General features: G+C 42.1%; 1 protein-coding gene and 1 long non-coding RNA gene across 5 annotated transcripts in view; one reads left to right on the top strand and one right to left on the bottom strand.

The window, feature by feature from the left end:
- Positions 1 to 24,999, bottom strand: part of LOC306975364 — a 712,990-nt gene that overhangs the window by 337,675 nt on the left and 350,316 nt on the right. The window contains exon 2 of the long non-coding RNA XR_013793697.1: positions 3,174 to 3,283. This is a non-coding gene — a long non-coding RNA (uncharacterized lncRNA). The remainder of the gene's footprint in view (positions 1 to 3,173; positions 3,284 to 24,999) is intronic.
- The window catches only part of LOC306975210 (MAM domain-containing glycosylphosphatidylinositol anchor protein 2), a 489,592-nt gene that overhangs the window by 196,665 nt on the left and 267,928 nt on the right, over positions 1 to 24,999 (top strand). The gene's annotated exons all lie outside the window — the stretch shown is intronic.

The raw sequence follows: 24,999 nt of genomic DNA, 5'->3' as shown, positions 1-24,999 counted from the left end.
TATTTTATTTAAATGATCTGGCGACCCCCCCAAATTTTTCTTGCGACCCCCAGGTTGAGAACCACTGCTTTAGTATATGGTAAAAGCAGACATTTATTCAAAAAACACTGGTTTTAAAGCCTATTAAACACTCCATGAAATGTCAGGCTAGTAGGCATTTTTTACAGTGAAGTGACAGTTTTCCTCCCTGAAAGTTGTGAAACCTGGTTTAAACTCAGTCCCTGTGACGAATTTTGATTTTGTAAACGCATTAGGAAAGTTTGAGATAAGTTTGGACCAGAAAATAGCTATTTGAAATTTGAGTGACCCTGTTTTGTGTACAATCAGGTATAGCTCCTTTAAAGGGGCTCGATGCAAGTTAGTCATTTTTATGCTCACTACTGCCACCTCTGGTCTTACGTGTAACTGCAGCTTCTATATTAAGCTCGTGCATGACGGCACTTCAGACCGGAATTAACACCTTTTTGAGTGACAGTGCAGGATTTTAGAGGCAGTTGTGGTGAACAGGTCTGGGCTCATTCTACACATTAGGACATGGTTGAAACATGTAGGGGGAGGAAAATACATAATTTTTACATTTTTAAACTCCGTATAGTCCCTTTAAGTAATTTAATTTGATGTTTTTTTTAAATCTCTCAAATAGCCTAGAGTTAAGCATTTATTATTATAGTAAAGGTTTCTATCATAGAAATATATAGAAATATTGGTTGACCGATATGGCTATCGGACGATTTTGGCCAATAGCCGATACTGAAAATATCTTAAAGGTACACTGCGTAACATTTTAGACTATACTGTTGCAGCAAAACAAAACATGCTCCTAATGACATAGAAAATGCTGTTACTGCAGTGTGTAATAAAAGAAAGGACTTGAATGAGAAACTAACCTGCTTAAATCTCAAATTCTGCTGACTTCAGTCACATCTCCATGGAGACGAGCTGGAGACGTACCCACTCCCAGTAAAGTTTACAGTCATATCTTAGCAGGGGTGAGCCTTATAAATGTTTGTTTGTACATTTATGAGGTATTTTTCTCTGATGAAAATATCTGTTATAAAATAAATGCTTGTATTTCAATTTTATTTATTGGGTAAAATTCTACACGGTGTGGCTTTAATACCGGCTTGTCAACATATCAGTCGGGCCCTAGTATCGAGAAAACAGTCAAGGTTCCACTGGTATTGATAAAATGAAAGTATTGAAACCAGGGACTTGGTTGTGTCAGCCCAGATAAATCATTCTTTACCTAATTTTTTATTCACTTTTTTTTTATTTTTATTTTTTTTAAATTTGCCCAATGTTTCCTCAAATTTTTTTTTCCTCTCAATTTTTCTTTTTTTTTTTTCAATTTAATTTCCTTATTTTTGCCCCTTTTTAATTCTAATATTTTTACTATTCCCCCCCTTCTTTTTCTCATTTTTTGTGCACATTTTTTTTCCAATTTGCCCCAAATTATTCCCTAGCTATCACACATTTATATTGTAAAGGTGCAGATCTTCCACACATTATAGTTCTGCTTTTCTATTTCAGTATAGGTATCTGTATTGAAAACCAAGTATCGTTAAAGCACTGGTAACCAACGGTAATGGTTCCCAGCCCAGGTTAAAAGCCCAAGACTCTACCACCTTACAACTTAAATCAGTGTTTAATCCAGTACAAACAGCTTGACTCTCCGACACAGGCCTCTATTTTTACTCCCACATCCGCCGTAAGCATTCTCATCATGACGGGATTCACATTTAAACGCGCACAATAAGCGTAAAACCTGAATAATTAACAACATTTTTCCCGCTGACCAGGAACGCCGGGCGTGCTAAGTCAGCAAATCTAAACTAAAAACAGGCCACTCTCATATTTCTGCTGTTTCGAAGCCGTGTTAAACTAACCAGGCGCTCGCATCGTTCAAACACTCATAAAAGTAATCAGATTAGTCTGCGTAATAACCGCAATGTGTTGGAGCGAGCGCTTCCACCTGATTAACGAACCGTCTTCTGTGTTGACATAGCGGCCGTAATGGTCGTAATAAAATGCTGTATTGTGGTGATTAGTAATTGATATCCCCCTTTTTTCTCTTTTATTGGGCATTTGTGCTGCTCCGTCGTAATTAAGAAACCCAACACTCCCGTCTTAATTGCTTAATGTTGTGTCGGATGATGCATTCGTCAAATAAATTGTATTGGGCAATCCGGCGATGGGATTGTTATTGGTAGCAACACAGCAATCTTAGTATGATATATTAAAGGGAGGTGCGGAAATGAGACTCGCTGCTGTTAAAAAGGTACAACTTTAGTGCAAAACAATGTCGGGATTGTTCCAAAGACTGCCAGTGCGGGTGCAATGTAGTGTCGTAAAGTGGATATACGCCTAATTGAGGCTTAAAGGGATATTTTAGGATTTTTGACATAGGGTCTCATTTCCTAGTTATCCAGAGTGTTGCTGATTTCTGGAGATATTTTTTTTGTAATTCATGCAGTTCTTATATTTGAAGAGTTTCGTGGCGCTAGGCTAGTGCAAGGCTAGCGCATCTCTATGGTATCAGCTAGCCTGCATTAAAAACAGTCTGATCCGCTCCACAGTGCACCTGAGGCAAATCACTTATAAACCCCAGACTAACCATATAAATGTCTGTGTCCATAGAATAAGTTTTGGAATATAACTGACCTTGCATCACATGAATGATCGCATTTTGAGGGACTATTATCTAGCAGATCACTCCGCCGCCGCGTAGCTTATACAACCACGAAGCTGATGCTGCTCAAATATACGGTACTTTAAATGCAAAATGGTTCAAATTATTCATTCTTTCAGGGTGCACCGAAAAACATTATGTCTCGGCTTTTGTCTGCTTTCAACATACATTGTACGGTTCTCATTGAAGGGTGAAATGACATGTGATATAATATGTTCTATATTTTTAAATTCTTCAAAAGTTCAAAAGAGTTTCAACAGTCTATGAAGTGAAAACCATTTCTGGTGACTACATCGCGACGCGCATTAGGAGATTGCCAAAAGTAAAAGGGCATAATCAAAGCAAAAGGCGGCCATTTTGAAGAATGTTTCAACTTTTTCGGTTAAAGCAATACTAAGTAACTTGTTTACCTTAATAAATCCTTGGGATCAATGGGATGATTGGGGGGCCTTTCATCTCACCCTGGAGTCTCTGGCCAGAAAACCATACTTGCAACTTGACTGCCACCGGGTCGGAGTCACCAATACACACTAATGGAATTACGAAGAAGAACCTAACAGGCTAACGGGCTAAGCTAACTGCGAAAGACCGCCACTTAAACTGTATTTACAGCCAAGTTTGAGTGAAAAAAAAACATCTCCATTGTATAATTGGATGTACAATATCACCCTCTCCCTTTGTCTTTTCTGTCAGTGTAGTATTTACTCTCACGGATAATAAATGAGTAAAAAAAAAAAAACTTGCTACAACACCTGCAGTGGTGCTTATGGCCTCTAGGGGCACGAGTTACTTAGTACTGCTTTAAAACATTACTCCACATGTGTAACCTGGCTAACGCCAGGCTGCTGTGTGCGCTCGAATTATTTCGAACTGCACAACAGCCTGGGGACCAGGCTGTTGAAATCTCCGGTGGATTTGGGAACCAATCACAGAGCGAGGAGGGACGGCAAGACGATGACGCGCTATTCGATATACGGAAGCTTGTAGTTTATTTACGGATAATAAAAAAAAAGTTTATTTACGGATCCAACGTGACAGCAGCAGACACGATGGTATTTTTTGACCAAGCTTTAGACCTTGTTCTAAATAATTTAGCTCAAAAGTTTACAGCGGGTACGTCATACGTCATCTCATACGATGATACGATTGGCTGTGGCCTCGTGCAGACGCATGAGACTTTTTTTTTTCTTTTTTCGTATCGCCCAATAAACGACTATGGACGCTCGTAAACCACACCTCTCCTACGAGAAAATGAATTGGTGGTCCCCAGACTAAATATCACTTGTGATTTTAGTCTGGTGTTAGCCAGGCTACCACATGTGTGCATTGAGAATCTACAATGTAAATAGCCTTGAAATAAAAACTTTTGACCAGTACTCTACATTGAAAAAGTCACCATAAAAAAGGTGTTTTGCTGGACCGCCTTTAGTTTTGGTTACAGCACATTCACTGTAGCATCGTTTCAATAAGTTTTGCTTTAATTTTTCACCAAGATCTTGTATTGATGATGGGAGAGTGTGACCAATACGCAAAGCCGTCTCCAGCACATCCTAAAGATTCTCAATGGGGTTGAGATCTGCACTCCTGTCATCTTGGAAAATTCCCGTGCCATCAGAGACGCAGAAATCCATTGATGTAATAACTTATCATCCAGGATGTTCTCATGTTCGAGCATGTGTTCGAACAGCCCACGTGCCCCAAAAAAGCAGGTTTGCTGAGAAAATCGCGAACACGTCCAGTACTTTCTGTGTATGAAAGTATATTTCTTGAAACGTGGGCCATAATATCACATTTCCTTTCATGTCATGCAGCCCGGCCCGGGAGTATCCGCGTGATGGAGGTCATTGTATCCACGGGGCTGAGAGACGGCGGAGATGGAAGGAACCGTAAATTACAGGCTGCTGCATGTGTTCCATCAGAGCGCGGCGTGAGCCTTGGCGTGCCGTATATCACCAATACGTCTTATTAGCCTCTTCACCCGCATAAATGAAACACATCACAGCGGCGTTCAGCGACTCCAATCACACCTCGGATGCAGCGTCTTTTATCTCATACTTGCACGCTAAGGAAATTGCCGCGCGGAAATGTGTATTATTGAACATGACAATATAATGTACTTTATACGCAATCACAGATGCTGCTCACGCTCTCTGTTTCGAAATGACTCTTCCGTAATGTTTTACTGGGCACTGATCAGTTTCTTTACCCAGACACAATGCTGTTAAAGGCTTGGCACCTATTTTATTTCTGTGTTCAAACCATGGCTAAGTTTAAAGTGTTAAAAGAAGCCCAAACTCATTCGTACATTTGCTAATATACTTTTTCAGACAGAAAACTGGAGCTTCAGCGTCCCCAGTGATGCCAACTGCTAATTTGCGGGTTTGCACTCTCTACAAATAGTTCATAATGCAATCCAGGCAGCGTGCAAGATCTTTTTCCTCACAAATGTCTGATACAATATGCTTCGAGAGTGGAGCATGGATTTCAGTCTACTACTTGGTATTTCATCTCTTTAAATAATAAATAATAGTAATAGATCATCTCAACCAGAATTTTTTTGCCAAACTAGAAAGGTTGCCAAGCAGGAAGCGATTTACTTTAAGTTTTAAATTTCCTTTTTTTTGCTGAATCTTGGGACAGGATGGCTTCTTAGTCCCAATTTTGAGCCCTCAGACCCATTTGGGGTTCCTCCAAAACCACTAAACCATTAATTTGTTCCCGGTTTACACAAGCTCTGTCCCAGGTATCCTGTTGTTTTCACCAGTGCCATACCCAAAGCGGCTTTGCTTAAAGGAACGGGCTACAGTTTTTCCATGCTGAGATATGTTCTTACCTGAGCTTAGACGAGTTATGGACCCAAACGGGGGTGAAGGTAGAAGCGACCAAGCTCTTCCACGTTTTCCCTATTTAGATATGGTCACGTGAGTAGTTATTTAAAGGAACAGGCCACCGTTTTTCCATAATGACACCTTAGGAGCACTTCGACGTCCACCCAGTAAAGTGAAGATACTACTGTGCGGATGTGGAAGTGCTCCTAAGGTGTCAGTATGGAAAAATGGTAGCCTGTTCCTTTAAGACGGAGTTGGAATCTTGCAAACAGTGCTCTCCTCTTCGCTCTCCTCTTCGCTCTCCTCTTCTTTACATTAAAAGAAGATTAAAAGAAGCCTCATACAACTTAAGAAGTTCTCGCAGGACAAACTATTTCTCCAACTGTGAGTTAAACACTGTCCAGCTCACAAATATATCAATGGTCTGGCTCTAGTGCCAGGATTTAAAGGGACTATATGGAGTTGAAAAATGTTAAAATTATGTATTTTCCTCCCCCTACATGTTCCAACAATGCCCTGTAGACTGAGCTCAGACCTGTTCACCATAACTGCCTCTAAAATCCTGCACTATAAACGGTGTTACTTCGGGTCCGAAGTGCTGTCATGCACGAGCTTAATATAGAAGGTGCAGTTACACATATGACCAACCACTAGCGAAAAATATTCCAGTCTGGTACGGTCTGTAAAGGTAAAGCTTGGGGAGGGACTGCGTATAACATCGCCATGGGAGTCTATACAAACAAACACCTTAACCCTTCAAACAAAATGTAAAAGAGTCACTATTTGTCTCTATCTTGATGGACTTCTCTCCAATGTCTGTGAAATGAAAGAAAGTAACGACATGGCTATTCATTTATTTCTTGAAGAGACATTTCAGACATGAGCTCATTTCCTCCTTTGTTCTCTGTATTTCTAAGGGGCACTTGGTTTTTTTCGGCTTTGCTTTTAAGCTTTATAAAGGCGAGCTTGAAGGTGAAGTCTGTTGTTGGCGGGTTGCCAGGTAGTTCCTCTCCTAATCGCCTGTGCCCCGTCCCCATATTTTCAGTGAGCCCTGCACACAGAGCCAGCCACCCTTCCATGGGAGGAGCAGGAGACAGCTGCTGCAGTTACAGCCCCGCACCTCATTAACACTCTGTCTACTCGATGCTGTCCTCTCGAAGATTTGGGGTTATTTTATGTCCGACGTCATACTCTATACTCCAGCCGCATGGTGAAAGATCTGCCGTATGTTTGTGTGACCGGTTTCCTGATGACATTCTTATTTTTTTAAAGTTAGATAGATTGTTTGAATGTTCTTTCCATAGCTGTTTGAGGTTTCAGGGTTTCATTAAAAAGCATCGAGAGTCATTGAATGAATCGTGCTAATATTAAGGCATTAAATTGATTCCAACAGACCTTAAATCAAAATTGCACTGTTTGACCTTTTTATACTGGAGGCCTGTTGAAAATACAAAAAAAAATGGTGCGAAACACATTCAGTCACTGGTTTTGCAGACAATTTCTGGTGATCTTTATACACTTTTACATCATTTTTTGCTAACATTTTTCCCGCTGTGTCCAGTTTGCCTTACGATATCCAAATTTGTCTTGTTTTTACATACTGAGTAGTTCAGCGTCCACACAGTAAAGTGAAGATATTACAGCGTGGATGTCGAAGTACTCCTGGTATTATTACGCCTTACAACATCGTTGCCCTTTTTATCCGCTTAGAAAATCCGCATTGTTTAATTTTGTGTAACTATAGTTGGATCGTGTAACACTTCATGTAAACTTATTAGAATAGGGAAAACGTGGAAGAGCTTGGTAGCTTCTATCTTCACCTTGTTTGGAGCTTTAGAGGAGAGGGGGAGAGGCTAAATGCTAGCGTCTGTGCTGTGATTACGTGACTGAGGGCACGCGTGAAGACCAGACAGATACAAATGAACTCGTCTAAGAGAGATGAGAACAGTGGCCTATTCTTTTAATTCCTTTGTATAGAAATAAATGTATTTGTGTGTGGCATTCAAAATCTGGCATTTGGGCATTTAAAGAGCATAATAAATCATCACATTTGACTTTCCGTTGCCTAAACCCTGTGCTTTGGTTTCCCCTACTGCTAAAAACACGTACTATGGATTCCTTTGGCCAAGACCTCCCTGTTTACCTGTTACTTGCTAAGAAGGTCTTGGCTTTCAAATGAGGTATCACTCTGGCATATTAGGCTGTAAGGACTCAAGTCAATACGTTTGCAGGTAACAGAGATTCTGAAGCTCAATGGGACTTTCCCGGTTAAATAAAGAAGATCAACAACAGAAGCTCCTACATGAGCTGTCATATTTTTTTTGACGCGGACGAACCATAAATTTCTCTGATTGTTTAAACCAGTGTCCAGCATACGTTGGTGTATGAGAGTGTACATGGTGAGTGGTTCCTTATCCAGGTAGAAAAGCTGTTCATAAATTCACAGCATTAACAATTCAATCCTCTTGCCACTTGTGCTTATCAGAACTCAGGGCGATGTGGCATGGGTCCAGAATATACTTCTAAAAGGTATTTTTGTTCACATGGACAGTTCACGATGCTCATACCGCAAACCAATCCCCCGTTACTCATGCATTTGCCTGATTCGACTCCAGGCTCCGCTCCCCTCACATCTGCCCTCCGTCCGTGATTGATGGGGGAGCCGTCAGGAGTGGACCACCCCTGCGTCTCCGAGTGCCTTGACGCTTGATTCATTGCGGTTAATCATCAGCGCGGCTTGATGCGCAGCAGGAGCCGCTGACCCCTGGCGACATTAGCCCGGCGTCTTTAATGAACAAAAAAACTGCTCTGTGATGTCAAAGATAAGGACCGGGCTTTCGTTTGGAGCCAGAGGAGCGTGGCTTACAGAGGGATAGAGAGGAAAGCATGAGGATGGAGTGATGTTGCAATGTCATTTCACCGCTCGCTGCATCAAGTTCAATCTAATTTAATATTTGGATTAGGTTTGTGACGATAGCCGAATCCTATGATATTATTACTTGCCCAAGACGACACCTGTTCTCTTCATCCTTCCTTATAGGCATTCTCGCACCACAGGAACATTTTGCTGCTGGTACATGAGCCGCTGATTTAAAGCCAGTCAGACTCACACACTTTCATCCTCAATGTGTGGGGCCCCTCTTTGTTTTGTTCTTTCCTAAACAGCAGCGATAAGACTCTATGAATCCTTGTTTTTCTGCAAACTCCCCAAAGCTGCTCATTACACACTGTATTTCTTGCTCAATTTTGAATGATCCGCAGTGAAAAGTGCCATCTGGGCGCCTTTGGACACATGCTACTAGGTTTGTTTTGCTAACAGTAGCAGCAGGTTAGCGCACACACCGGTGCTGACGTCACTGAGCCCCTGTCTTGCCGCTGGTCTCGCTCAGTGTGAGAACTTGGGGACGGGGTGACTGCAAGTTTGTATATGAATTATTATTATATGAAAAGTCCAGTATCATGCTTTATTTATGCGTGTACATTTACACCGGGGTGTCAAACTCATTTAGGGTCAGGGGCCGAAATTCAGCTCCCATGGCGGGTCTCGGGCTGCATATAATACAGAAAATGTTTCCAATAAATGAATAATAATAACATGCTGTGATTTGGTCAAAGCCCCAACTTGACTGTAGCTTCATTAATAACAAGCACAAGCTGTTATTGAAGCCACAGCCGCCTTGGGGCAGACTGTCCATTTACCACGTGGCTATATAATGTGTTGTTCATATCCCGAGCTCTTATTATGTCAGTTCCCTCCCTATTCTTTAAAAAATCATAACTCCACACAGGAAAGGGCTCTCTTTTGATTTGATTTTGATTTTGAAGAAACATTTATTCAGAAATCAGAGACCAAATACATGAAAAGGGCTCTAAAATGTGGAAAATGCTGTCAGTATTTTCACATTTCCCAGCAAAACAACCCATTAGGTCATATATTACGTGCAAAACTTATATTTGTAGAAAAAAAGCACTTTACTTTGGGCTACAATTATGTGTTTCGGCCCTTGGTGTTTTGGCAATGAAGAAAATCCGCCCTCCATGACACAAACTTGCCTACCCCTGCTCTACAGGGCAGGGGCCGGATTAAATCATCCCGGGGGCCGGATCAAGCCCGCGGGCCGTATGTTTGACACCCCTGGGCTAGAGACTTACTTTTTTTTTACATACTCTATTATGGTCTACAGGCAGGGGCCAGATTAAATCATCTCGCGGGCCTGATCCGTGGTTTGACACCCCTGATCTAGACCATTTACTATGACTACTAATACCAACATTAAATGTACTGCATAAATGAAGCATGATATTGGACTTTTCATATAACTAAAAATATCCCCACTGGTTTATAAGCTGCAGCTGTACGAGCGCATTTGAATCACCATCAGCCACTGGAAATACTGGACTCTTCTCTTCGTGCTGCGTCATATATTCCAAGAGAACAGTGGCTACATTTACTTTCATTAAAGTGTGTTAAGAACTTTGATTGTTTTATTCTTTAAACCCACGTGTTCAGTCGAACCAAGTTCATGCACAACTTAATGTTTAGATTTGGAACTGTTTCTCATATCAGAGTTCTTTCATTAGAAATAACCAGGTGTTTTTGGACTAACTTGTATTAAATGTAGGTGCATTGTTATTGATAACATGGCACAATATTCAGTATGACCAGAAATATCTATAAATTAGCCGCCTTGTCCTGGTCGCCTCCCGCGGGAGGTGTTCCAGGCATGTCCTAGTGGGACAAGGCCTCGTGGAAGGCCCAGGACACGGTGGTGGGACTATGTCTCCGAGCTGGCCTGGTGTCGCCTCGGGGTCCCCCCAGAACAGCTGGAGGAGGTGTGTGTGGATCGGGAAGTTTGGGCATCTCTGCTGAGACTGCTGCCCCCGCGACCCGGCCCCGGATAAAGCGGAAGAAAATGGATGGATGGATGGATGGATAGCCGCCTTGTTGTAAAAGCCGCAAGATGGGAAAGCGTGGGAAAAACGTAGCAGCATATTGTGCGGAAATTACGGAGCAAAATAAAAATTAACCAGCTCAAACATGCACAAGGACAAGAGTCTGACCCCAAACTGGAGGAAAACAAGTTTGGTGAAGGTGTCAGGACTTTAAAGCTTAGAGGCACTTTATGGAATTCTCCGTGTGACGTACAGTATACTTGAGTGTGGGCTGGCATTGTGCGGTAGAGCAGAGGGAAACGGGCTGAATATGCAGGATTACCGATACAAAACACTGCCTCAGCTATGTTTTTCTTGAGTATGTAACATTATTACTCGGTTAAAGCCAGTAAACGCTCTCCCCCACCTGCTGATGTCATGAGGTGGTGCTTCTCAGTCGTTTTACAGCTTCATTTAGATCATTTCAAGTTGTCCAAGCTGCACTTGATACCATTTTTATCTGAAAAGTTCTCATTAAATAACCTAACTTTGCTCAGCCCTGAAAGAGACAATTTTGCAGCAGTGTAATGTGAGTTTACTTCCAGGTATTTTTTCTTTCTTTTTTTTTTCCGGTAGAGCAGATGAAAGCGAGAAGCGATTGTTTGAAGTGGTAATGAAGCTCCCTCTTTAGTCTTTACCTCGGCTTTTATCCCAACCATTCACTTGAGTCTATTTGTCCAACTAATGTTTTGCTAGGCCTCTAAGCTACCGCACCTATCGAGGATTACTCCCCCGCTGAAGTACCAGTAACTTTTCAAAGAAATTGTACTTCTAACACTTTATTCTATTTATCACATAGCTGTATATAGTGGGTAGTTGCAATGGCAGTTACCCAAATGTGCCTCATTTGAAAAATAAGACCTACAAAACTCATCTAAATGGATCTTTTTCCTCATTTACTTTACTACTCTAGAGTAAATGTGACTAATTCACGTAAAGGAAGTAAAAAATGTGTTAACCAGTCAATATAATGCTAATTCAAAGCATTAAATTGGATTGAAACTGGCATTAAGTCTAAATTTCTTGAATAAATACGAACATGTCTTAAAGGTGCATTATGCAACTTTGTATGTTGAAAAAATAGATATTTGTGCCTATTTGACCTTGTAGTGACCCAGCGGCTGTATGAGTAGTTATCATGGCGCCTTTACTTTCCATCACAGTGGTCTATAGGACGCTCCAGGATCAATTGTTTGGAGGGTTTTCACTGCTCACGAGAAAACCTACAAAACAAGTGACTTGATTGAAAGTAAAGGCGCCATGCTGACCACTCATACAGCCGCTGGGTCACTACAAGGTCAAATACGCACAAATATCATTTTTTTTTTCCGCATAAAAGTTACATGATGCACCTTTAAAGGGGCTAGATTCAAGTTGGTTGTTTTATACTCACTACTGCCACCTCAGGTCTTACCTATTACTGCAGCTTCGGGAATTTATGCTCTACAGGGCAGGGGCCGGATTAAATTATCTCACGGGCTGGATCAGGCCGCATGTTTGACACCCCTGCATTAGGACATTGCTAGAACATTTCGGGGGAGGACAATACATAATATTAACATTCTTAGACTCCATATAGTGCCTTTAAGTATCTCAAGTATCTGCTGCTTTTTTGCTTTTTACTTTCTACGTTTGTGGGGAAAAAATGCAAAAAATATAGTCCTGCAGTTTTGGCTTTGTTTAAATGTCCCCCATTGTGTCCTATTTGCTTTCGAATTCCCAAATTTCCCTCATTTATCTGTTCCACGGAATGTTTGAAAGTCTTAAAAGATTAAAAAGGCACAATTGCTTGCATTTGAAGCGTTAAATGATCAAATTTGGGCATCGAAATGACAGTAAATAGCACTAAATTTGACTTGCTCCCCGTGTATCAGTATTTCTCTTTAACTCTTCAATTGCAATCCCTCTCCTTCCACAAAGCGCCTCCTCCCCTGTCCTGATATCGCTGAGGCAGTTTCCCCGGCTGGTCACGGTCGGCGCCGGGACGAGGGATGGCGGTGAGGTTAGCGCGCCGGAGCGTTTAGCCGTACACGGACAGATTTAGCGGCCTGTGAACCTCTAAACCGGCAATTACAAACCCTAACAACTGCGGCGCAGCCCACTCCCGCGCGCTGCCGCAGGATTCCAGCTAAGCGTTCACTCGAGCGTGACTGCAGCAGGTAATTGCACAAGAATGACACATACCAGGGCTGAACGACGGGAAATTGTTTAATTACTCATTTTCTGACACTGGCGTTGGCTGGCACAGCTGGATGTGGAGGTTCTCTTTTGACATGACATGGGTTATGAAAAGAAGCATTGGCTATTGAGTGTTTGGCAGTCCAAGAGAAATGTGTCCTGGTGCTTCAGGAACAAGAGGCGACACTCTGGAGAGAAGGCAGTCTTCACCACTAATGAATAGCTTTGGTTATGTATGTAAAATGTCTTTAGAAATTGTTGCTTCATGGTTTATTAGGTAAAAACTTCTTAAAGGAACAGGCCACCATTTTTCCATACTCAGATATGTTCTTACCTGAGCTTAGACGAGTTGATACACACCTGTCTACCTTTGTGCGTGCCCGTGTTAGAGCGTGGTAGCTTCCAACTTCACCCCTGTTTGGAGCTATAGGAATATATTGAGAGAGGCCAAATGCTAACTACATCTTTGGTCTTTTGTGTGACTGAGTGCACGCACAAAAACCAGACAGGTACGCATCAACTCGTCTAAGCTCAGATAAGAACATATCTCAGTATGTAAAAAACGGTGGCCTGTTCCTTTAAGAGCTATAATAATTCAGTATTAAGTCACACTTTTAATGAATAGTTCATGATTAATTCAATGTTAGTTCATGATTTATTAAGGCTGAATAAGGTGTACTTAATATAAAGTGTGATCGTCTCAGGTAAAGTATTTTTCTTTGTATTTGAAACAAGTGACTACTGTATCCATTGATACAGTCGGCATCGCTTCGCACTAGGGGGCGTGGCCTCTTTTTAGAACAGGGGTGTCCAAACTGTTTTCACTGAGGGCCACATACAGAAAATTATACAAACAACTGGGCCGCACTCAGTCGAGGTCAGATATACAACTTCACCTTGTATTTTATTTAGCAAATAAAATAAAATGTTAACTATGCTCAGTGTTTCCTACAGATTTTTTTGTTTTAATTTAGATGCGTTTTCCTGCATTCTGGTGCATTTTAAGCAATAAATAATAACTATATTTTTGGCTATTATACTGCTATGAAAAGAATAATTTATGGTTAATATACACAGGGTACAGCTTTTGGCCCGCGGGCCTTAGTTTGGACACCCCTGTTTTAGATGTTTTCTGGTGGACAATTAGGATTTAGCATACACTTATAAAGTTGAATTAAAATTAAGCAGATTGTCCAGCACAAGTGAAAAGCCGGCACTTGAAGCGAGCCGTTAGCATGAAGCTAACATCAAGTATCATGGTTAGCATTTGTTTTTGGGCTGCTGAACCACTTTGCACTTGTCTCTGTGTCTTTATTTGATAGACTATATATTGTTTATTCAGCAATTTTTAAAGTGGTATCGTAGAAGGTGAAAGAGTAGTTTGTTTCCCCCTTTGTTTTTGTTTTTTTGCTGTCTGTATCTTTCATATAGGACTTTCAAGACAGACCAAACTTCTCAAAATCTGCATTTTAAGAAGGAAGCTTGCACAGCGCTTTTCTTTATTCGATGGGCTGGTTGCAAAATATATGTCTTGGTATTGTGGTATTTTCGACAATGTAGCAATTAAAATCAAAACCTGGCTAAAATTGAGCCAAATTAGGAAAAATTATAACTAAAACATAACTTTTGCTCTGTTTCCTTTTGTTTATTGTTGTAGGTTTTGGTAGAAAACATTTCTAAATCTCAGCGACATGGAAGACCTCAGCGATTTTGCAATATATTGTGGATTTGTTTGATCGCTGTTGTATCTATTGTGTGATATAATCAGCACTGTTAGGCGCTGGGACCGAGTTTTGGGGAAAAGGAGGAGCACAAGGATGAAACTCACCCTGCCACGGAGCGAATATCCAAACTCCAAACAGAAAGACACTTCCCAGCCTTGGAAATCTTTACCCAGGACATATTTTATCTGTGATGGGGACATTTCCAAACCAGGAACCGTGACTGTGTTAGAAGACTGATGCCAGCTCAAATCATTTAACTGATGAAATATTGCCTTTTGGACTCAATTAATTGCTCGTCCCTGCTAAAACATGCACACCCCAACCCTCCCCGCAAGACTGATGACGAAGGCGGAGAAATGCTTTAAATTCATCACGTTTTAATCCAGCGCGTTCATTTCCATATTCCCATATTTATCCGCACGAGCCGCAAGAATCCACTCCCCGTTTTGCATATCACCGTGGCACTATTAATAGCCCGGACCTCTGCGTATAATGGGAGAACACGCTCCCACTCTGTCACCGCAGACTCTTATCGCCTATACATGGGTTCCTCAAGTGCTCAGTCAGTCGCTTCATGTGTGCTGCCACCGTGGATAAATAGAGGCTTTTTAATCAGGGAAAAGGTGACAGAGAGGCCGGGACGAGCGGGTGATAAAATGCCTGATTTACCGAAGTGTCTCTTGTGAATTATTTACTTGGAAGAAAAGTCCCGACTCTGCAAAAAAAACAAGAAAGTAAAATTTTAAGTCCACGTTAGAAGCGGATTGGGAGCTGTTCTAGGAGATTGTAAACCTGGAATGACCGCGCTGCTTTGCCCATTGAAAGGTGTGAAATGTGCTTTTAAACTTTAGTTACATTAAAAAGTTGCATTCGAACGGAAGGAAATGGAATAGAATGAAACTTATACTGTTTCAAAGATGTCTCTGAAGTGAAATGACCAAAAGTGAGAATATTTTTGCCATAATATCAGTAATTAAGCTAAAGTAAGAGAACATTTTATTTCGAGTAATTGTCTTCAGTTTCGATTTATGGGGTGGTTTACACACAGAATGGCTCAGAACCAAAACAGTGTTGAATTTTTAACCGCTTTTAACCCAAATCTAAAAGCTTCTTGACTGGAGAGATTACAGGCCAGTATAACAGCTCATTTGTAAGCTATAGATCGACAAAAGTGATCTGATTTTTCCTCACGTTGTTACTTTTTCGTTGTATTTTTGGTGCTGTTTTGTTTGTTGATTTTCCATCACTTTTTTTGGTGCATTTTTTTTTTGATTTGGGGAAGTCGAACTGGAGAAAATGCTTAATTAGGGCAGGGGTGAAGAGGTTAAAATATGGAGGACAGTTTGGGCTTTTAACAATGAGGCGCTGACACCGTAGAAGAAGAAACAGCAAAATTTAACATAATGAACCCGAGGATTATTTTTAGTTTTAGTTTAGTTTATTTGAGCAGATTACATTTTCCTAATTTACAAAATACACAAACAGTCATAGATGCTCAAAAGGAGTAGGCTGAAGTAGGGCTGTGCAATTAATCGAAATTTGATTGCAATTTCGATTATTACACTAAGCGCTTACAAAATCAGCATAATCGGAAAAAAAAAGATTTTATTTTAGTTTTTTGCATAGCAGACTTGCATTATTTCATGGCGCTGGGATTATTTTCCTTTCGCATGTCACGTGCCATGGCTCATGCTTTTGCCTGACATAAAAAAAAAACAGTGCTGTGTGATGATGTCATCAGGCCACGCTGCTCAGTTTACTTGCGCAGGTGTGAGGGCTGGCCAGCAGGGGGCAGGTGTGAAACAGAGACCTCTCCTTAATCGGGAGATTATTGAATTTTTTCAATAATCGAGCAGCCCTAGGCTGAAGCAAGAAGCTTATGAGCTACACATTCACCATAATAAACATTTGCATTTCACAGTAATACGTGAGGTGAGGACTGTATCCACAACAAATGAGAATTTAGCACAAAAAAATAGTCTATTCCTTAAGTAGACAAGTGTCCTCAAAAAGGCATTTACACCAGAAGAAAATAAGATTACATGACTGGAATGTATGTACTCAGTTGCTTACATTTACCATAGAGAGGAATTATTTACATTAATAACACAGTTGGACTAAGTAACTCATGACTGCATTGTTTTTTTTCTTACTTACCGATTCAAATCAAGGGCAAATGTGCTTGTATTAAGACGTTAAACTTATTTCTTGATTTCCTCCAAGACAACAACAAAATATACCAATATTTCGTTTCAAAGTGCATTTAAGCAGTCAGAGCAACACCAACATATCCCAGTGCGTCAATCCTTTATACAAAACATGTATACAGCACAGCCGTCTTGTTTTTATTGCATACTTTGGCGCCTTTACGATACACGCCATGGGAGTTTACTCTACAACGAGGATAAATTCTCCTCTATTTCAAATCACTATCAAGACATTTGTTGTTTTCTATCGCAGTGTACAGTCAAATCGGTCCGTTTTTGTCCCGCTCCTTCCTTGGCTTCTCCCTGACACCCCCCACAGGTAATTGCTGCTACCTGAGACGCGGTAATGGATCCAGGATGAAGTATTGACCGCAGCTAAGATTTTGATTAAGGGGCTGTAGGGCAGAACATGTCTTTAATGGAAGTGAGGAATCAGCATTCTGCCCCCCCTGCTCTCTCTCTCTCTCTCTCTCTCTCTCTCTCTCTCTCTCTCTCTCTCGTCCTGTACACAAGGCCCAGAGGAGCGCCATTAGGACCTGATCCTCAGCAAAGCCGGGCGAGGGCCACTGCCGCTGAATTAACAGCCACACGATCATCCATTAATAGCTGCACGCGTGGACTTTTTTTCTCTCTGGGGGCTCGTTCATAATGCAGTCACTGTTTGCTTGCTTTGCTTTGATCCAGGTGTGGCGTCAAAGTGTTCACTTATTAACAAGTGTGTGACCAAAAATGTCGCCTCCCTGGATTTAACTAACTGTACTGAACTGGGGCTGCTGCAAGTTGGTCAGGTCTAGGTTCAGGAACTCTATGTGCCCAAAGAATGAGATCAGCTGACGACCTGAAGGACCAGGGTATTCCATCTTAGGATCTATTCTTCCCTGTTGACAAGGGCATGTTCCAAGATGATAAAGCCGGGATTCATCAGGCTCACACTGTGAAAGAGGGGTTCAGGGAGCAGGAGGGGGATCGGCCAGCACAGAGTCGAGAGCTTAAGCCCATTGAGAATCTTTTGGTTGTTCTGGAGAAAGCTTTGCGCAGTGGTCACGCTCTCCCATCATCTATACAAGGTCTTGCTGAAAAATGAATGAAACACTGGATCTTTTGACATTGCATAAGCTTATTAAAACAAAGCCACTGCGAATGTGTGCTGCAATCGAAGCTTAAGACGGCCCAATGAAATATTAGAGCAGAGGTCACAAAATGGTGGACCGGATTACTTACTCTTTCTGTTTCTCTTGACTGAAATACTGCTCGCTAAAGAAGATCCCAATTATCTAATTAAATATGCATGTGCGACTGTTAAACACAAATGGCGCCGCTGTTTCCCCATCGTTTTCTAAAAATAATGAGCAAGGCTGGAACCTGGACTAAACCAGGTCGGTCTCAGTGTCAAGTACTGAGCAAAGAGAAGGAACACAGCACTGCATTGGCAATGTTTTGTAAATAATAGATAATAGATATATAACACAGGCATTATTTTAGGCTATTTAGGAGCCAAAATGTAGAAAAAATAAATAACAAAGCTCAGTAATTATTATTGGATTTAATAAAGGGTAAAAACAGTCATATAACAGTGAACAGTGAAGGGCGGCACGGTAGCGCAGCGGTTAGCGCCTCCGCTTCACAGCTAGAAGGTTCCGGGTTCAATTCCCACCAGGACGAGGCCTTTCTGTGTGGAGTTTCCATGTTCTCCCCGTGCCTGCGTAGGTTTCCTCCGGGTACTCCGGTTTCCCCTACCACTAAAAACATGTGCAATAGGTGAATCCTCCAGCCAGGTGATTCTGACCATCAGCCTGGCTCCACATCATGGAGATGGGTCCCCGGGCGCGGCACGGCCGTCGACCACTGCTCCTTACGGGTCGCCCCAGTGGCATCGAAGGATGGGTTAAATGCAGAGGACAAATTTCCCTACGGGGACAATCAAGTATACAAGTATACAAACAATTAATCCCGTATGTTCCGGACTTTTGCTTGACAATTATTCTTCAGTTTGGACCTCAGTGAATTTCTATTCAGGACCCCTGTATTAAAGTTACTTATTTGGTCAGGCAGTGTATATTTTTGATATCGCGATCAACTTGTTTGTGAGTAATGCAATTTCAAGTCTGTGTATGGGCAATGTCAAAGAAAACTGAACTGAACTTTATGTTTTAGGTTGATGGGGTTTTGTCTAGCAATTAGCTGTAACACATTCATAAGCTTATATTTGTGACCACAAATCTTGCACTTTGACTGTATGATTAATAGACAGCTCCTCCTCACTCCTCCCCGTTTACCATAATAACCACGTTCGAGGGGGAAATCATGGCGGATTTAGAGACTCCTCCTACCCTACTCTGACGGAGCATGTTCCTAAAAAGAGCATAAGGGCGGGATCTTAATTGCAGACTTGGCCCTCTCGGGGCATGTAGTTCGGTCGTAGCCACGCCCCAGCCATTAGCTCTAATGCTAACGGCTTGTCGATCAAAGTTTGGCCCTCATTAATATACAACATTTCTGAAATGTTTCTTACGAAAACCCGCCTGGTCCCTTTAATTGTAACTAACCCAGTGTTATCACAGGACCAATATCTGGCTGTAGAAAGTTTTTAAAAAGTGTCAAAAGTGCAATGCTTTCTACTGGAAAACTAGCTAGTTTTGCAGCCCACATATGCAGGTACTGCAGCAATGTCGGCGCACTTTATATGTGTAATCTACCAGTGTGATTGGTGGAAATAGGTTGTATGATTGACCCTCCATCCATCCATTTTCTTCCACTTTTCTGTTTCCGGGTCGTGGGGGCAGCTGTTGGAGCTGCACAAATCACATTGCACCAGCCCCTTATGGCTCCTCCTGCAGGTGGTGGGTCCACAGAAGGACGGTCTCATGGTTCTAACCGGGCCTGTTGGTCTCTCATAAGGGATTTCTGAACTGCTCTTTGTCTGACCCGTCACCCAGGACCTGTTTGCCATGGGAGACCCTACCAGGGGCACGATAACAGAGCTCCCAGGGTCATTTGGGTGCTCAAACCCCTCCAACATGTTAAGGTGGCGGTTCTAGGAGGGCTGTATGATTGACCCACTCATCGAAAAGACTTGTAGAGTTTAGAAAAGCACTGATGTACTCCACACTTTACTTCTTGTCTACTCTGCCAATGTTATATCAAGCCACTTGCGACTTCATCTTTCAGGTCACTCCCAAACGTGTCCCCTGTAAGTCTCTGTCCTTTGCCTAGAACGACTGTATATGTACTTTTTACGCCCATAATCTCATCTTCCCATCACTCTCCCTGTTCACTTAATCTCATTCATTACCTCTCAATCGCTTCCCCTTCACCCCGTAAGGTCAGGCTTCCTCACTTCAAACTTATCATCACAGCCTAAATTGCTTTTTTTTCTGCTCATGTAAAAAAAAGAAAAAGAAAAAAAAAAGATGGCGTCCGAAGGCGTAGATGAAAGAGAAACCGCCTTCCCCCCCCTTTCCCCGTTTTAGCGAACGGACACAATCTGAAAGGCGAGTATTAGCATGCCGCGGCAGTGATGAGCGCCATTTGCCGAGGCTTTACGCGATAAGATGATTAAGTTTGAATCCTTTTAATCAAGCGCAGCCGTTTTGTCAAATAACCCGACTGTCTGGCGCCGTGGGAAGGCTTCTCCGATCCGCGAGGAAGCACCGAATGTGTCAAATTCAAAGGCGATTTTCTCTGGCTCCAGTGACGGACAGCTACCCGTACAGTTTTGTACGCTTTATCCTCTGACAAACGCCGAGCAGCAGGGACTTAGCGTTTGGAGAACTTATCAGCGGATTCAAAAGTTGGAGGTTCTGTCCCCGCTCAGATCGCAGGGCGGGGACGTTCATGGGCAAGGCGCTTCATTCATCTGTGGCTGTGTCTGAATGTCCAGGCCCGCAACTAACCCCTCATTCTCTGCAATCTGTTGGCGATTTGGACGTATGCAGTTCAGTAGTTTCTCCTCGCCGCAGATCATGTGACTCTGGAACAAAATCTCCAGTATTTATGCAACAAAGATTGTCAAAATTCAAGTGAAAATGGAACAAATATGGATGAATATTGCAGGGTTTCCTCAGGGCATTGAACGGTATTAAAGGGGCTGTATGGAAGTTCTCAGTTTTATACTCACTACTGCCACCTCAGGTCATACATGTAACTGCAGCTTCTATATTAAGCTCGTGCATGACGGCACTTCGGTGACACCTTTTTGAGTGACAGTGCAGGATTTTAGAGGCAGTTGTGGTGAACAGGTCTGAGCTCATTCTACACATTAGGACATTGCTGGAACATGTAGAGGGAGGAAAATACAGAATGTTAACATTTTTAAACTCTGTATAGTCCCTTTAAAGCTGATTCAAACCGGTATTGAATCAATTTCCTTAGAGGCAATGACTTTGTGAAAAACACGAACACTCTGGTCTAAAACAAATTCAGCTGCAGTGCTGACTGAAATTTCACACAATCTTTTGCTCAAAGGTTTCCCGTTGTGTCCAGCTTTGAATATCATAATTTCCCCTCGTTTCCCTGTTTGATTGAGCGTTTTCATATCTTAAAATATAATGAAATATGCCAAGATTTTTTGCTCTTGTGGCATTAAAATTATAGTCTCTAAGCCAGGTGTGCTCTGTGTGATTTTGGCCATCTGCATCAAACGATCACTCATTGTAGGCCGTACAAGGAGACAGGGACAAAGATTTAAAATAGAACCTCGTCTTTGATCGTAGAGAGCTATTTTGGAAGACGAGATGCAGAGTGAGTCTTCTCTCGCTGCAAATACGATCTCACGTCATAAGCAACAGAGGCTCGGCATGAGCGGGTCACACTGCGCATTTTACAGGACTTTCCCTGCACTTTTCCACGTAAATAAACAGCGCTTGCATGCGGCACTTGCCTCAGCGAAACACACGTCGCCCGGAGCCTGAAGCCGCGGCGACAACACGATTCTCTATTCAAACCATCGCACAGTGGAGACGAGTGCAGACGATTTTACAGTCATGCCATGCAATGTGACAAGTTTACAGGCTATTTGAAAGCTAAGACCTACAAAACTGATCTAAGCTTCTTCCTAGTTTTTGTTGTAAAGTTTTAGTTGTTTCTGTTGCGTTTTCATTTGCTTTTTTTGTTGGTTTTTAGTGTAACATGCCTGTGATGAAGCCACAAAAATGTGACCAAAAACATATAAAAGCAACACAAGCATGATGAAAACGCAAAATAAAAAGTGTGACAAAAAGAGTTTAGATCAGATTTGTAGGCCTTAGCTTTCAAATGAGCCTGGCCCAGAGTCTGTAAGCTCCAGTTGAGAAGCTTTTAGATTTGGGGCTAGATGCAAGTTGGCCATTTTATACTCACTACTGCCACCTCAGGTCATACGTGTAACTGCACCTGCTATATTAAGCGCGTGCATGATGGCACTTCAGACCCGAAGTGACACCTTTTTGAGTGAAAGTGCAGGATTTTAGAGGCAGTTGTGGTGAACAGGTCTGGGCTCATTCTCTGTATAGTCCCTTTAATGATGAAATTGGCCTGGATTATCAAAACGATTTGCCTGAGAGAGGAAGCTATTGAACATCTAACATGTGAAGCTAGGCAGTTAATGCTAGCAATTTTTCAGTCTAGTGGTTTATGTAAGTGTTTTATCCAAAAACAATATGCACTGTCCCGTGTAGGTAGTGACCATCGATGCTGCTACTCTCCAAGATCCATGGTTGGAAATTTTGAGTGCGCTGCTTTTTTCCTCTCTAGACATCACTACAAAATGGCGTGACCACTAAGCAACAGTGTGGACTTACCGCTTGTCTTCACAGATGTGGCTTTAGTTTCCCACTACCTCCGAGAGCACAGAGGTTTGTAGAGTTCGAGTGTACTTTATTGTTCCTGCAGGGGAATTCTGGCCTATCCTTCAAAGGCGTCGGGGCGACTTGTCAGAGCCAGTCGTAGAAATAAAACGCGTCAATGCCAAGTGACGGACGTCCGACACCATTCGAGCTCCATATTTGTCATCCTTAATCGAGGCTCGTGACACAGTGAGACTCGAAGCAGAAGCCGCTCACTCATTGACCGGCGAAAGTCGATGTGCCCTCGGGCTGAGCCTGCCATCGACCCGATCAGTTCCAGGGGCGGACTTTGCTCTTTTCCTCTTCAGCATCGGCTAACCGTCTGCGGGAACGAGAGCCTGACCCCTCCTGGTTGGACCTCTTCACCCCAATCACGGCTTTAACCTCAATCACAAACTGCGCATCACACAAGATTGATTGTGGTTACTTAGGTTAGAAACAAGCTGATATTGTAGCATGGGCTTTGGATGTGGACAGTGTGCTTGAATACAGCCCGATAATACACAGTCTATTATTATATTTAGCTCTTTGTGGACCTGTATTGTGACTTTTTCCACAGTCGCCTACTGGAAAACCTCCTTTGAACTGTTGAGGTGCTCTTTCATCCTCTCTTTCATCCACTCCTCCACTTCTGCAATCTACTTTTTGTGAACAGCCAGCTCGCCCCGGGAGCCTCGCGACACCCGGGGGGGGGGGGATCCAGACTCTCTTAACCATTTTTAAATGTTCCCTTTTCAGAGCAGACTGTGTTTTGTCAGCCTGGCCAGACGCTCCCGCTTTCTGTTCAAAGGCAGGAGCGTCTGGGGATCTGCTCACAGCCGATCGTCACCCGATATGCTTTACATCATTCCGATCACAGACACAAATTGGTCGGGCGGCACTCAAATACGGGAGACTCTCAAATCATGGATCACTCAACACCTGTAATGAAAATAGTTTGCCTTGTGTTGATATTTCTTGTTAAATTTAATGTTGTTGCACACGGGAAACCGCCATGTTGGACAGACCTTGGCTGTGTCCGAATGTCCACCCTAGTCCCTAACCCAGGGGTAGGCAACGTCAGGCCCGGGGGCCAAATTCAGCCCTCCAGCATAAAACCTTTGTTCCCCAAGAGAATTTTGAAGAAACATTTATTCAGAAATCAGAGACCAAATACATGAAAAGGACTCTAAAATGTGGAGAATGCTGTCAGTATTTTTACATTTCCCAGCAAAACAACCTATTAGGTCATATATTACGTGCAAAACTTATATTTGTAGAAAAAAAAGTACTTTACTTTCGGCTACAATTATGTGTTTCGGCCCTTGGTGTTTTGGCAATGAAGAAAATCGGCCCTCTCAGGTCATACATGTAACTGCAGCTTCTATATTAAGCTCGTGCATGACGGCACTTCGGTGACACCTTTTTGAGTGACAGTGCAGGATTTTAGAGGCAGTTGTGGTGAACAGGTCTGAGCTCATTCTACACATTAGGACATTGCTGGAACATGTAGAGGGAGGAAAATACAGAATGTTAACATTTTTAAACTCTGTATAGGGTGTCCGAATGTCCACCCTAGTCCCTAACCCAGGGGTAGGCAACGTCAGGCCCGGGGGCCAAATTCAGCCCTCCAGCATAAAACCTTTGTTCCCCAAGAGAATTTTGAAGAAACATTTATTCAGAAATCAGAGACCAAATACATGAAAAGGACTCTAAAATGTGGAGAATGCTGTCAGTATTTTTACATTTCCCAGCAAAACAACCTATTAGGTCATATATTACGTGCAAAACTTATATTTGTAGAAAAAAAAGTACTTTACTTTCAGCTACAATTATGTGTTTCGGCCCTTGGTGTTTTGGCAATGAAGAAAATCGGCCCTCCATGACACAAACTTGCCTACCCCTGCCCTAACCCCTCATTCACTACATAGGCCCGCACTATATAGTCGACTATATAGTCCACTTTACAGGCGTTTTATTGACGTTTAAATTTAAAAAAAACTATCATATAAAAAATAAAAAAAATCACTTCTGCTAAAAGTTCGCTAAACTCCGGGAATAATGTATTTCTGCGAAAAGACCAAGCTCATGAGACAGTGGAATATTTATGGATAAATACAAGTCAGATTTCGTTATATTTAACATGAATTTTACATGAATGGCTCGGATTATTCGAGAGGAAGCTATCAGTCATTTAACAGCCCGCGCTAAAGGTTAGCCGCTAACGTTAGCACTTTTTTCACCTTAACCGTTCATATTCAAGTCGCTTATTCATGAGAAATTAGGGCTGCTCGATTATTGAAAAAATAAATATCACAATTATTTTAGTCATAATTGAAATCACGATTATTCAAACGATATTTGTTGCCTTTAAAAAAAAAGTCTTCATTGTATTAAACAAAAAAACTATGCTGAATATTTTTTGTTTTCTGAACAGTCATGAAAGTACAAATGATTTTAAGTTTGCCTCGATTAAGGTTTCACACCTGCCCCCTGCTGGCCAGCCCTCACACCTGCACAAGTAAACTGAGCAGCGCGGCCTGATGACAACATCACACAGCACTGTTTGTTTTTATGTCAGGCAAAATGTGAAGGGAAAATAATCCCAGCGCCATGAAATAATGCAAGTCTGCTTTGCAA

The sequence above is a fragment of the Gobius niger genome (genome assembly GCF_951799975.1).
Source record: "Gobius niger genome assembly, chromosome: 15".
NCBI classification, from domain to species: domain Eukaryota; kingdom Metazoa; phylum Chordata; class Actinopteri; order Gobiiformes; family Gobiidae; genus Gobius; species Gobius niger.
The sequence above is the reverse complement of the archived record's forward strand: the minus strand, read 5'-3'. Positions and strand labels throughout refer to the sequence as shown.